Source organism: Alligator mississippiensis, chromosome 3 (assembly GCF_030867095.1).
Source record: "Alligator mississippiensis isolate rAllMis1 chromosome 3, rAllMis1, whole genome shotgun sequence".
Lineage (NCBI taxonomy): Eukaryota > Metazoa > Chordata > Crocodylia > Alligatoridae > Alligator > Alligator mississippiensis.
In genome coordinates, this window is record NC_081826.1 from 234,751,160 (window position 1) to 234,766,468 (window position 15,309).

General features: G+C 48.6%; 1 long non-coding RNA gene across 1 annotated transcript in view; it reads left to right on the top strand.

Moving 5' to 3' along the window:
• The window catches only part of LOC132249581 (uncharacterized), a 34,805-nt gene extending 21,863 nt beyond the window's left edge, over positions 1-12,942 (top strand). The window contains exons 2-3 of the long non-coding RNA XR_009461082.1: positions 5,761-5,925; positions 10,972-12,942. This is a non-coding gene — a long non-coding RNA (uncharacterized LOC132249581). The remainder of the gene's footprint in view (positions 1-5,760; positions 5,926-10,971) is intronic.
• Positions 12,943-15,309: the final 2,367 nt, after the last annotated feature.

The following is a 15,309-nucleotide window of genomic DNA, read 5'->3' on the forward strand; positions in this document are numbered from 1 at the left end:
CTCTGAAATCCCTCCTTTTGTATCCTTTTCCTCCTCTGGTGACTTAATCTCCAGACATTGTTGATTAGTCTCTCTGTATTCTGTCCATGTTCTGTCTTGTCAGCATATTCATTTGTTTCACAAACCCATCGCATGCACACATCCCAATTTCATTGATTTCTGGGCCTCCTAATTTGGCCCATCTACCAAAACCAGAAATCCCAAGGTTTGTGCAGCTGGGCACTGTGACCTCGCACCAATGCTGCAGAGTTCCTTACCTCTGGGTACACTGTTCATGTTATTGAACAGTGTGGTACATGTGTTCAATTTCCCAGTCTGTATGTATGCTAGCTTTAAACACTGTGGGCCTTGAAGGAAACTTTGTCACAAACAGGCTTTTAAAAATCAATTAACCTTTACCATTGCCCTGGACCATTGTTCTAAAACCTACTTTACCTACAAGGTAACAAGCAAACCTCGAAATACCATTTTCTAGCCATCAATTCCCTCCTTGAAGGTCTTACATATTCACGTCATAAGTGGAGCATAATCAAGGGAATTACCTGGAATGTTCAATGAGGTTTGTGGGGAGGACCTCCATCAGTCATCCCAGGAAAAGTATGATGACTCTTGTGATCAGGGGCTCCAATGGGCTGGATTTTGTAATGAACTCAACCGTTGTCTGATTATCACTCATATCCCCCCTGACTTGGTCTTTTGCCTCATCATTTCCTAAATAAGCAAACAAGTTCTAGCCAATCAGGTTTAAACAGGCCGCCCATACTAGGACTGGGGAATGTGTGGCCCGAGATGCCTGTTAAACCTTTTACTCAGCATTCCACTCAGTAATTAGCACCTTATCTTATTTCCAAGATGACTGTTTACAGCAGATAAACATCCCATGGTCAAAATCTTTGAGGACCAGCCACTTTCCTCGCAATTTTACCCTTCCTGTACAATGGGCAATGCTGTCCTTATTGTACTAGTCATTTGGTTGGTACCATCATAGCACTACCCGTGCCCCTCTGTACTGCAAAAGCCTATAGAAATACCAAGGATCAGTCCCTTCCTGTACAAACAGCATGCCTGCTTTTACTGGGATACCACCATTCTACTCTTTGTTCCGGATTGTTGCACAATTCTGGGAATTAATAAAGGTACATTACATTACCATTTCTACTATAAAAAGCCTAAATTCATATCTAGCACAAGCAAAGCAAAACAAGCAAGAGAAAACAAACAAAAGGATCACAACAAAGACAAATGGTCAATCTGACCTTCTTGCTCTTTGGCATGGCTGAACTCTTGGAGGCCATGCTCCATGTTTTTTCTTTTCAAAGTGACAGGTGCTCCAAGATGGACCCTGCCTCACACCTTCTCTCTTTGGCCTTCACCAAGGGTTTTTTTGTCAGGGTATGCTCCCCTAGTCTTTTTCTATCAAAGGGTGACCCACAAGACAGTGTGAGCTAGGGTTTTCAGGAGCCTTACATTTGCCTTTTCCTGGGGTGGCAGCATGTGGCATGTTGTAAAGACTATATCATCACAAAGTATTTTCTCCACATTAACCAATCCCAGAAGGTTGTAGTTTTCACTTACCCAGGACCAATCTCCTGGCTTTCCTTCCCTGGTCATCTTCACACCTCATGGACACAGTCTCTCACTTTTGGGCTTCCTGGCCTCTCCTTAGACTAGTTGAGATCTCAGACTCTCAGCTCTGGCAGTATTAGCAATGGTCTGTTTCATCCTTTTGACCTTTCTAGGGCCCCACCTGCAGATTGCTAGATGATTTGGTATTTCAGGGGTCCTCTAGACCCCTTTGGGTTACAGGTCTCTGGACCCCTTTGAGCTCCACCTGTGTTCCCCAGACTGGGTCCTGGCCTCATTTTTGGGCCAATGAGACCTGGCATTTGGTTCTGCTAACACTTTCCTCTTCTGGACTGCAGACCTCTGGGCTCTCTAGCCCCACTGATACTTGTCCCCACTTGGGCTGTCAGACCTCTCATCAGAGCTCTCTCTTGGCTCCACTCTGAGCCTCTGGACTCATCTGGTCCCATTTTTTTTCTGGCCCCTCCTGGGCTACAAGTCCCTGACTCTGCTGCGCACCCCTTCCGTACTGTGAGTCCTTGGCTTCCACGCTTTCTTGACCTTTGGCTGGGCCCTGCAATATGCCTCCCACTCACTCCCTCTGGCCTCTGTGGGTCTGTCCTCTCAGGCTCTTCCATAGATCTCTCAATCTTAATCTCTCTCTCTCTCTCAGTTCTCTGAAGTCCCCACACTCTCTTCTGGATCTCAACATTCACTCTATGGGTTTGTTACCAAATTTGCCCATTACTTTGGGGTGTGCTCATTTATTAGGGATAGCTTCTAGGGTCTTGGTGATTCTGTCAATGTGCTGCTTGTGTTACTATACAGAGCTGTATCTCTCCCTTCTGCAAGCCCTCACCCCCAGTGGAGCTATCTCAATGGGACTGGGTTCCTCCAGTCACCAAATCAGTCATACACACAAACGCACACAAATTAACGTGACATGCCTGACCTGGCCAGGCTGATCAGCATGGACAGGCTGACACCCTCATATGCCAAGAATCAGTTCATAACAGCAACAATAAAATGCAGTCAGACACAAGCACACAGGTGAACAGAATCCCTCTGAATCGGACTGGGTGTCCAGCTGACACCCTCATGGGCCAGCATTCAGTTCATAAGGGCACGTCTGAATCAAACTGGGTCAATCAGCCTGTACAAGCTGATCCCCTTATGTGTTTCAAACTCAGCACGTCCCAATCTTTGGCCTCTTGATGAGCAGACCCCACAATATTTTTGGGCTTCACAGGGATCTTTAGCTTAGGTAAAAGAAGCGTTGCTGCAGAGCACGGGAGGAAAGAGAAGCGGAGAAGGAAAAATATACCCAATTACTACCAGTTTGACTATAAAAGTTATTTATTGCTAAGCATATGAAATATATAATCGTACTAGTAGTAATAGACATGCAAAAGAAAAACAAACACCAACAATGAAAATACTACCCTGGTTTCACTAAGTATTTGGGGAACCTTAGCTCAAGCTTAACTAATACAGTTCAGGTTCAGAAGTTTATGCCTAGAGAGGACAGAGAGAGAGAGAGAGAGAGAGAGAGAGAGAGAGCGAGCACTGGGATCTCACCTAGTCCAAGGTACTCAGGCTGCAAAGCTGACAGGCACAGTCCGTAGCACAATCCTTGAAGAGAGAGACGATCTGTTCTTCCAGCATCCAAAGAACGACAGGGGATGGTGTCAGCACAGGAGTTTTCTTCTTCTTCTTCTTTCCTTTTCCTCTCCTTCTCCTTTCCTCCTGCTTCTTCTTGAAGCGCACACACTTTTTACAGATTTTTATACCCTCAGTTCAGCTGCTTCGAAGTACCCTCAGTAGTGTAAATCATTGTCTTTTCTATTGACAGGGGGTTATCTGGTTTGGAACATCTCAAGAAACTGATTGATAATCAGGAAACACTTAAGATTAGGGAGTAACCAAATACTTGGGAGCCAGCTATGATTCCTATGGATGGCAGATATCCTGATGGGATATCTCATGGTTTCTTCAGAAACAATATATAGCTTGCAGCATCAGGATTTTGGATTTTTACTTGTTGTGCACAAGCCTCAGCTTAGCATGACTTTTCCAGATTTTCCTATAGTCTTTTAACAGACTTAAAGCAATTATTGGGGTGTTCATAACCTTTTGTGGAGAGGACTCCCACCAGTCATCTCGGGAAAGGTATGACAACACCTGGGATTAGGGTTCCAACGGGCTGGACGTTGTGATGAACCCTTAACCATTGTTCAAATGTTGCCCTGTAACAGGCATCGTTTCCAAGCCGAGCCAAGCTGCGGCCCGCTCACCTGTTCCTGCGGCAACCGCCCTCCTTCTCTCCTGCCACGTCTTGATGTTAATTAATTAATTAGCGGGAGGCTGCCATTGTACTGTCCTGATGCCAGGGGGCGGTATCTGCGGCCCCTTCCTCCCCAATACCGCAGTCCCAGCCTCGCGGTTGTAATTGCTGTTATCTCTATTCTGCCCCCTTCCTGGGGATGACTGTGCCCAACTTGGGCCTCCAATGTTGTCCCCTTTCTCAGGGCTCACTGCGCCCTCACTTGGGCTCCTCAGTGTTGCCCCCTCCTTGGGACTCACTATGCCCACACTTGGGCTCAATCGCCCCTCTCTGGGGCTGGGGTCTATGCACCCCGTAAACTGCGCCCTCACTGGTGCCTGGCATGCTGTGTCCAACTTGGGCTTACAAAATGGCCCCCTTCCTGGGAGCTCACCCTGCCCACGCTGGGGCTTCAGAAATGCCCTCCCCTAGGGCTGGGGTCTATACACCCCTGTATGCTGCACCCTCCTGGGCACCGGGTCCCCACACTCTGTTGTGGGTTACCCCTGAGGATAATGCGCCCTCACTGGCGCTAGGGCCCCATCCCCTGTGGGTCCCTATGAGTAGGTTGCGCCCGCACTGGTGCCGGGGTCCTCACTTTACCGTGAGCCCCCTATGAGGCCTCCTCCAACCCCTTATAGCCTCGCCCAAACCACCGGTGCAATAAACAAAACGAAACACAAGTCCCTAGGCTGCAACATAACCATAAGCCGACTGGCTCCAACCACACTGCTCCAACATCTTGGAGCTGACTCTGAAGCAGTACCTGTGGTTGCTTCTTGCATCTCTCCCCCAGGAGCTCCTGCCTCTCTGGCTGATAGCAGGGAACTGCCAGCCTGGCCTCAGCCCTGGGCTTTATAAGGGCCAGGCCCTGCCCCCTTCTGGCCAGCTGACTCCCATTAGTTGCCCCAGCAACCCGCAGCTGTGCCCATTATGTTCTGCCAGGGCTCTCTCTCCCTGGCAGTTTTTTCCTCCTTAGGAGCAAGGCACTGAGGTGCCCTGCGACATGCCCATACCCCCTCTGACTCGGTCTCGTGCCTCAGCATTCCCTAACCTGGCAACCGAGTTTTTAGTCAATCAAGTTTAAATAGGCCTCCCATAGTGGGACCGGGGAATGTACGGCCCGAGATGCCTATTAAACCTAGAGGTGTGTGTGTGTCCGGGGGGGGGGGGGGAAGTCCTTAGGAAATCCAGATTAGAACTGGTCTGATAAATGATGAGCTGGGCATGTGAGAACATGGGTTGATTAACATTTGGAGCACAGATTCCCCATCATGCAGTGCTCCCCTGCTTCTCTGGTCCCAGAATTCACTGCAGTCTCTGCTTCAGGCTTTCTGTTCTCCATCTCTGATGTAAATGAATGGTCATCTGGTTCCATCTCGGATGTAAATGAGACCTAGTGATGTAGTCTTTTTCATGGTATATCTAGCTTTTGCAAATTATATCTAACTGAATACTTAAGGCAGCTTGCTGGTGCTGGGAGGGGTGTGGTATATGTATGTTAAGGAATGCTTGCCTGCTGGAAAAGAAATGCCACGTAGGCAAGCCCAGACAAGTACGGACATGTTCTGTGGCTAAGGTTATATCAGCATGGGCTAAGAGAAGGCAGCCAGTAGTAACGGTACAGCGTGTTAAGTGGGAGAAAGCTATATAAGGCTGAAGCAAGCCAAAGGGGGTGGTGCTTGCTTTGCGAACGATCGCCAAGCACCCCTCTCTGCGCAGACTTGAAATAATAAAGATTAAGTTGGATCCTCCACCCCTGTGTGTTTATTGGCAAAAGCGCACCGGGCACGAACTCACACAGTCCTTGGGGACAACAATTTGGCGACCCAGACGGGACCCCATTGACCGTCTTGCCCGGTCCACTTCCTCAGCTCCAGCAACGGCTGTGGACAGCGTGAGGACCAGGTGCCACCGGCTCTTTTCGTTGGAGGTCTGACCGTCTCCTGGTTGTTTGACAGAGCCGTGGAGGGGCACAACGGCGCAACGCTCGGAGGAACAACTTAATCCGACGGGACGAGGGATGTCTCAATGGACTGGTGAGTGTCTCTTTTGATTTATGGATAGGTTGGGTAAGAGAGCCAGCTTTAAAATTTCCGACCGCGTAGACGCCCTAGGAGAGTAAGATTGGGTGGCAGTCCTGTGAACTCCCTTTAATTAGTTTGGTTCTGAGGCCGAGCGGCAGTCGCCGTCCATTGTTTAATAAATGGGGAATAACCAGTCCAGGATTCTGACCTGCAGTCCCCTGGGATGCATTTTGAAAAATTGGTCAAAGTTTGGAGGTGACCCAGTGACAAAAAAGAGAATGATTCGATATTGCAATAAATGGTGGCCACAGTACAAACTCGAGGATGGTGTGATCTGGCCGGAGAATGGGTCTTTAGATTATAACACTGTTTTGCAATTGCAATTGTTTTGTCGGCACCAGGGGAAATGGGATGAAATGCTTTATGTGGATGCATATATGTCTTTGTATGGAGATAGGATTACTCAGAGGTCCTGTGGGATATCTGGGGGGAGTGGGGTAATGGCTTTGTGAAATATTGAGGCTGCGGGTTGGGAGGAGCCGGAGGAGGATACGCAGCTGCTGGTTGCTCCCACGGCTCCCCCGCTACCTTCTGTGCCCCATGCGTCACCACAGGGGGCTTCCACGGCACCCGCAATTGCTAGTCATGGATTCTCGACCAGCTCACCTAGCTCGTCGTCTACCACTACCCCCAGTAGCCCTGGGGTGCCGTCCCCGGGTTTGGCAGATGCAGGCAGGAGCGATTTGGCGGTAGGAGGGGCTATGAGCAGTGAGACATTCAGTCCAATAGCAGACCACTTAAGATTGGCCAAACCAGTAATTCAGGCTCCTTTGCATCAGGCAGTGGACCCTGAGGGTAGGTCCATTTTTGTTCACGTGCTGTTCAGCATGGCTGACCTGATCAACTGGAAACAGTCAACTGGCCCGTACCGCCAGAACCCCAAGGCAATGGTGCAGCTGTTTACCACCATTTTTCTTACCCACCAGCCAAATTGGCAGGACATTCAGGCTTTACTAGCCGCCCTTCTAACTCTGGAAGAAAGGTTGGTTTTAGAAAAGGCGCGTGCGATGGCTCAACAGCGTCACCCGAATGGCATTGTAGATGAACTCTGCCCCAAGACAAATCCAGGTTGGGACTCCAATGCCAAGGGGGAACTGCGGAGCCTGGAACTGTATCAAGAACTGGTGTTGGCAGCCCTTTGGGAGGCCATTCCTAAGCAGAAAATTTGTCTAAATTGTATGAGGTGCAGCAGGGTCCAGAGGAAGACCCGTCTAGCTTCTATGGGAGGTAGTGTGAGGCGGCGAAGCAGTGGACAGATTTTGATCCGGAATTGCCGGAAAATGCCAAGATGTTTAATATGCTGTTTATAGGACAGTCGGCCCCAGATATCCGCAAAAAGTTGCAGAAAGCAGAGGGGGCCGCCAGAATGGGTATCAGCCAAGTTATTGAGATCGCCTATAGGGTATACTTGAACAGAGATCAGGTTAAAGAGAAAAAGGAAGACAAAAGAATGAAGGCGCAGGCGTCATTATTGGCGGCAGCAATTGTAGACCAGAGGGGAAGAGGATGTGGGAGAGGAAATAGAGGAAGTAGAGGGAGGGGAGGCGCCGGTTACGCTCCGGGAGGACGTGGACAAGGCCCCAGATTGGGGGCTGACCAGTGTGCCATCTGCAAACAGATCAGGCATTGGAAGAATGAGTGGCCCCAAAGCGGGGAGAAGAAACGTGATGGAGAAGAGAGAGTAATGATGTTAGAGGATTCTGACCATGAGTGACGGGGACTGGGGGCAAACATCGAAGTGATTCCCGTCTCCCCTGATGAACCCCTGGTTAGAATGCAAGTGGGGGGAGAACTCATTGATTTTTTAGTGGACAGTGGAGCCACTCATTTAGTTGTGACAAATTTTAAAGGACCCCTGTCAAAAACCAAGATCCCCATAGTGGGAGCAACAGGTCAACGGACCCATCGTCCTTTTGTACCCCCCATGGAGTGTAAATTGGGAGGAAAGAAAGTATATCACTAGTTCCTGTATATGCCCGAGTGCCCCCTGCCCTTGTTTGGAAGGGACTTGCTGTGCAAGCTGCAGGCTCAACTAAACTTTTCAGATGAAAAGATTATCAGGAAAATACCAACAGAAGAGGCCTGGAAGGCTCAAATGTGTCTTCTGCGAGAGGTAGGGGAGGAAGGGAAAGTTCCCCCCGAAGTAGAAGACGCTGTAGTACCCTGGGTATGGGCGGGAGAACAGCCACGGAGAGCAAAGCTGGCCACCCCCATCAGAGTTGACTTGAAATCCGGGGTTAATCCACCCAGGGTACCACAGTATCGATTAAAATTGGAAGCTTGGAAAGGTTTGGAACCGCTTATAAAGTGATTCCTCGAACATGGCTTGCTCCGGGAGTGCCAATCGTCCTTTAATACCCCCATTTTGCCTGTTCAGAAGCCCCACAGTAACGAGTACCGTTTTGTGCAGGACCTGAGGGCTGTAAATAAGGCGACGGTGACCCTTCACCCGGTGGTACCTTCCTTATACCTTGCTGGCTACGTTGTCTGCAACAGACAGATGGTTCACAATCCTGGATCTGAAAGATGCCTTTTTCTGCCTCCCACTTGAAGAGAACAGCCAGGAAATCTTCGCATTTGAGTGGGAAGACCCGAATACTAGGAGAAAAACACAATTGTGCTGGACTGTCTTACCACAAGGTTTCAAAAACAGCCCCACCATCTTTAGTACAGCCTTAAGTACTGACCTCCAGAAGTGGGACAAGGGACCATCGGGGACCTTGTTACAGTACGTTGACGACTTGTTAATCGCAGCTGCCACCAAACAGGAGTGCCATCAATTGACTGTGAGCTTGCTGAACTTCCTGGGACAAGTGGGGTACCGAGTATCCTGGAAGAAGGCCCAGATAGAGCAGGAGAAGGTACGGTACCTGGGATTTGATATCTCGCAAGGCCAGAGAGCACTGGGCCCCAAGAGAAAAGAGGCTATCTGCCGAATGGCGGTTCCACGGACTAAGAGACAGTTAAGAGGCTTCTTGGGAATGGCAGGATTCTGCTGAATCTGGATCCCCAACTTTGGACTAATAGCCAAGGCTCTTTATGAGGCTACTACTGGCCGCGAGGGAGAACTGCAGTGGACAGCAGAATGCTGAAAGAGCTTCGACACCATCAAGCGGGCCCTCATGACGGTGCTGGCCCTGGGCCTGCCCGACCTCAGTAAACCATTTCAACTTTACGTTCATGAACGTCAAGGGGTCGTGTCGGGAGTGCTGACCCAACACTTAGGTAGCTGGAAGAGACCGGTGGCTTATTTCTCCAAGCAACTGGACCCTACTAGCCTAGGTTGGCCAGCTAGTTTGCGAGCAGTGGTGGCCACAGCTATGTTGGTGGAGGAAGCAAAAAAACTCACCTTAGGACAACCAATGACAGTGTATACTCCGCATTCTGTATTGGCAGTGGTAAATGCGAAAGGGGGGACTTGGCTGTCCCCAGGCCGAATGGCAAAATATCAGGTGGCTCTCCTGGACCAGGGCGACATTAATCTGCAGATTTCCAGTACCCTCAACCCAGCTACATTATTGCCTGTGGAACAGGACGAAGAATTACGGCACGACTGCATTGAGACCATTGAGAGTGTGTATGCTAGTAGGCCAGACCTTAAAGACACCCCCTTGCTTAACGTGGACCTCGAATTATATACGGATGGAAGCAGCTTTATGGAAAATGGGATCCAAAGAGCAGGATACGCCATAGTCACATCATGGGACACCGTTGAAGTGGGAGCCTTGCTTCCAAATACGTCTGCGGAAAGAGCTGAGCTTATTGCATTGACCTGAGCTCTTCACCTGGCAAAGGGAAAGATGGCCATGATCTACACAGACTCAAAGTATGCTTTTGGAGTTTTACACGCACATGGAGCTATATGGAAAGAGAGAGGACTCTTGACGGCGAATAAAAGCCCAGTGAAGTAAGGGACGGAAATTTTGAGGCTACTCGAGGCTGTGATGGAACCAGTTGAAGTAGTTGTGGTACACTGTAAGGCCCACCAGAAGGGAGACAGTGAGGTCATAAGAGGAAATCGGCGGGCTGATGCTGCAGCAAAAGGAGCCGCTAGAGAACCAGTCCAAAAAACTCCAATACTGGCATTGGTGCCTCAAGTGGTACTACCGAAAGGACCCCCGAAGTACACTAAAAAAGAAAATCAACTTGCAGAGAAGTTGGGAAACAAGGAACAACAAGATGGATGGTGGGTTTTGCCCGAAGGGCAGGTCTTGGTGCCGAGATTGATTCTCGGTAAAGTGCTTCAAGAATATCACCAGAGCACTCACTTGGGTACCGACGCCATGACCCAAGGTCTCCAAAGAATCGTAGTGGGACCCAGAATGAGGAAGATGGCAGAGCAGATAGTGCGAAGATGTTCTGTCTGTTGTGCCAACAACCCTAAGATTTCCCCCAAACCTCCACCGGGGACAGGGAGACAAGGACTGCTAGCCGGCGAGTGCTGGCAAATAGATTTCTCTGAAGTTCCCAGGAAAGGACACTGCAAGTACCTATTGGTACTTATAGATACTTTGACTGGATGGACTGAGGCTTTCCTGTGTCGAACCACTCAGGTGAGGGAAGTAGTTCGAGTAATACTAAAGGAGATAATTCCACGATTTGGAATTCCGGAAGGACTGGCCTCGGACCAAGGGCCACACTTTGTGTCAGAAATAACCCAAGGAGTTTCCCGAGCTCTGGGAATACAATGGGACCTTCACACAGCTTGGAGGCCACAGTCTAGTGGGTAGAAAGGATGAATCGGACACTAAAGAGGCAATTGGCTAAACTCTGCCAGGAGACTCAGTTAAAATGGCCCGAAGCTTTACCCCTTGCCTTACTTAGAGTGCGTATAGCCCCTAGAGCAAAATTGGGGGTTAGTCCCTTTGAATTAATGTACGGTAAGCCATATCCTAAGAATCCAGTGGTGACGCATGGGAGCCAGATGCATGTTAAAGGAGAAAGTTGGGTAAAAGATTATTTGCACTCTTTGTCTGCTGTGTTGTCTTCTCTCCACAGGTATGTCCAAGAGCGACTTCCACTGCCTTTAGATACTGCAGTCCACAAGTTCCAAATTGGAGACGAGGTTTTGGTCCGAACGTGGAAAGACAAGCCTCTTCAACCCAAGTGGAAGGGATCGTATCCCGTGGTCCTCACCACTCATACGGCAGTGAAGGTCCAAGGGGTAAAGCTGTGGATCCACTATACCAGGGTAAAGGCTGCACCGGAAGTTTCTTTTGAGGGAGCAGTTGCTGAGAGTGTCGCACCGGAAGCTGACACAAACGGACATCGTTGGATAGCAGAGCCTGTGGAAGGACTTAGATTCTTGTTTAAACGTCGGCCATGTGGAAAGTAGTTCTTTACCTAGGGTTTCTAGGGTTGGAGGGATTGTTACATCGAAAGTTTGAGAAAAACCAAAATGTGTGGATTTACTTGGCAAAAGAGGTGGTGAACACAACTCATTTCTGTTTGGCTGGTGGAACGTCAGTTCAAGATGTGTTTACCTCATGCCTCGTAGGGGTGCCCACTCCATTAGAAACACTCCAAAGTCAGATTTGGCTAAAAAACTTCGACCTTTCAGGGTTTAATCTCTGGAATACAGCCTATGAGTGGGGACCCATTACTCAGAAGAGAAACGTTAGTACCTTTTCGATAGATTTGCTAACCGTGACCTCACCTAGTAACACCAGTTGTGCTCGATTTGTAAATTGTACCAAAGTTTGTGAAAACCTAACCCGAGAGGAAGGGACTTTTAATTGTTCAAACAAAACCAATGTGTCTTATGGTACTGGTAATGTCATACTACCCTCAGGATGGTTCCTCCTTTGTGGGAAAACTGCTCATTTGTACATCCCAGCTAATGCAACAGGGGGACCCTGTACTCTTGGCAGGTTAACTGTCTGGTTACCAAAGATGTCTAAAACCTCCGACAGGTGCCACTGAAGTTCTAGCCAGCTAGACGAGTCCTGTGATAGTAACATAAACCTCCTCAGTAAGGCCGAGGCAGTGTCTTTATCAGTCTCTATAGTAGGTTTACCAGCCCTGGCGGTAGGCAACCATGGTCAGATAAGTAAAGTGGCCTGCGCCTTAGCAAAGAGCCTGAACATGACCTCACAGGCCCTAGCGGCCCTCAGCACCGAGATGAAAGAACTGCGGGGGGCTACGCTGCAGAATAGGGCAGCCATAGACTACCTGTTACTGAGACATAACCATGGGTGTAAAGAGTTCGATGGAATGTGTTGTTTCAATTTGACAGATAATTATGAGCTAATAGAGTCAAAGGTACAGAAGTTGCAGGATGTTCTGTCACATATTAAGCAAGATGATGGATTTGATTTTTCATGGCTTACTTCTTGGCTTCCTAATTTTTCATGGCTAAAGCAGATGTTCCTTTTAATTGTAGCAGGTATATGTATTTTCCTAATGATTTGTTGTGGAGTGCAATGTGTACCTATGTGCTGTGACTCACTCAAGAAGTTGATACCTACCCCTGTCAACCGAGTGACGTTCATGAAACCTTCAGTCATGGATCCAATCCAGAAGAATCGAGAAGATACAAAACGTTTTTTGAGGCTAAAAGGAATGGTCGAGGACTATGGTCCCATTTCATAGGGTCATAGCCTCGAAGTGGGGATTTGATGTAGTCTTTTTTATGGTGTATCTAGCTTTTGCAAATTATATCTAACTGAATACTTAAGGCAGCTTGCTGGTGCTGGGAGGGGTGTGGTATATGTATGTTAAAGAATGATTGTCTGCTGGAAAAGAAATGCCACATAGGCAAGCCCAGACAAGTACGGACATGTTCTGTGGCTAAGGTAATATGAGCATGGGCTAAGAGAAGGCAGCCAGTAGTAACGGTACAGCGTGTTAAGTGGGAGAAAGCTATATAAGGCTGAAGCAAGCCAAAGGGGGTGGTGCTTGCTTTGCGAACGATCGCCAAGCACCCCTCTCTGTGCAGACTTGAAATAATAAAGATTAAGTTGGATCCTCCACTCCTGTGTGTTTATTGGCAAAAGCGCACCGGGCACGAACTCACACAGTCCTTGGGGACAACACTAGGGCAGTTGGTTCACTCTAGTCACCCTTATCTTGAGGGTCTTAGGTGTGTCTCTCACTGTATCTTAATCAGTTTCGTTTAGGTAGAGGAGGGGAGGGAGGGGGGGTGAGTCCTTTGTGAGTCAGACAGACTGCATCCTGTGCCAGGGTTGCCCAAGAACACACAGCTAAGACGTAACAGGTCTCCCTTAACTTCTAGCCTTTCTTTCCCTTTAACAGACCTTGTAACTCTGGCACTGCTTTAACCATATCCTTCCTGGGCTGCGGGGTTCACAATCCATTCTCATCAGTGGCCCCTTCTGGCCTTGCTTTCTTCAAACCAATCCAGCAAATCTACTGCCTTTTCTCTGACAGCAAAGCTACTGTCCTTGCAGTCTGTTTTCTACATCATGCACAATCTTTCAGGATACTTCCAGCCCTAAAAAAGACTTTAAAACTACCTGTCTAGAAAAAAACCAAAAACAAACAGACAGAAGGAAAAAAAAAAAAGCAGGCATCTCTGATAAGAGCCATTTTCCACCCCCTGTGGCTCAGGCTATCTCCTCTTGCTCAAAATAACTTCTCATCACTGACTCTTTGTTTACACAGCTGCACCCTGAGTTTTTGTAAACACGCTCTTGCCATAGCAAGCTGTTAACACTTTCCCTTCTAGGATCAGCCTCACAATTCTTGGAGTGGTGGGGGGAGCAAAGTCATTTATCACCCCCATTACCAATGCACAAATCTTCTGCCAACAGCCTTGCAACACAAATGCATGCTAGCACAATGTACTAAAGTGAATGAGCAGGTATCCAATAACATTGCTTGTCTACCCTTGTGTCCACTCCTAGCATACTAGGATGATCAGCCACATCCAAAAATATTTTTTTTGTGATCCCATCTATTCTCAGGGGCACACTGGATCACAAGGTATCTATTTTACATCCCCTGTCCTTGATCTCAGGGTGGGACCGAACCCTTCCTACTATTCCTTTAACTGTGTCTTAGCTCCCTGAAGCTGTGTAGCCTGGATGACATTCTGGCTTGCCATAGCCTGCAGTTGTAACTTCCAAATTACGGTCTCCAAAGGACACACAACACTGCTCCTGGAACCAGTGCCACACAAGCCATCCTTGCAAAGCAGCCTTGCTTACAAATGCCTCAGAGTCCCAAGGATTGTTTTCCTGCTGATTCACACAGTCTCCTCCAGCAGAGAGATTATTTTTCTCTGCTCCTAGCTTCCTATCATACTCATGATAAGAGGTTATCTTACTTAACCTAAGCTTACTGGACCACAGCACATCTCTTTTGAGGAGAGGCTGAGGGAAGTGGGCTTATTTAGTCTGGAGAAGAGAAGACTGAGGGGACATTTAATAGCAGCCTTTAACTACCTGAAGGGGGTTTCAAAGAGGATGTTATAGACTGTTCTCAGTGGTGGTAGATGACATAACAAGAAACAATGGTCTAAAATTGTAGCGAGAAGATTAGATTAGACATTAGGAAAAAAAATTCTCACCAGGAGGGTAGTGAAGAACTGGATCAGGTTACCCAAACAAGTGATGGAATCTCCATCCTTGGAGGTTTTCAAGACACAGGTACACAAAGCCTTAGCTGGGAGGAACTAGTTGGGGATGGTCCTGCTCTGAGCAGGGGATTGGACTAGGTGACCTCCTGAGGTGCCTTCCAGCCCTAATTTTCTATGACTCTATTATTCTGTCTATGTTCGGAAGAGGAGTGCAGAGCTGCCTGCCTTGCTTATATGAGTACATGCCATCTGAATCAGCTGGACAGAGGCATAATGACCTATTTTGGTGCTCTGGGCAGATCTGCTAGACAGTGGCAGTGGGAGGGGTGTTGTGCCAGTCACCAGAGGGCTGGGTGAGGGGGGAGGAATTGAGAAATTGCCACATGAGTTTTATCTAATCCCTGCCATGGTCACCAGAATGGTGACCTTCTAAATTAGTGCCTGGAGCTGGTGCCCATACTTGCCTACTGGTAGCCACACTGCACTGAAATGGTCCTTACCATGCAGTGATGTCACAGCTGGAACTATGTTAAGGACTTGGTCCATGAATATTTTTAAGCAGTTGGGGTTGTCCTGGCGGTTCCAGCCAGTGCTGATTGTGGTGGCAAGGAGTCAGCCAGGCCGGCCTACCTCTATCGTGAGGGGCTCTGTGTGGTGCATGTGCAGCTCGTGCCACTGGGGGAAACCCCATGCAATGGAGCTGGCTGCCTTCACCAGCCCCTGCTGTGCAGGTCCTGGGACTCCAGCAGGAAGCAGGGGGCAGGGCTCCCCTCTATTTCCTAGCAGAGTCCCAGGAC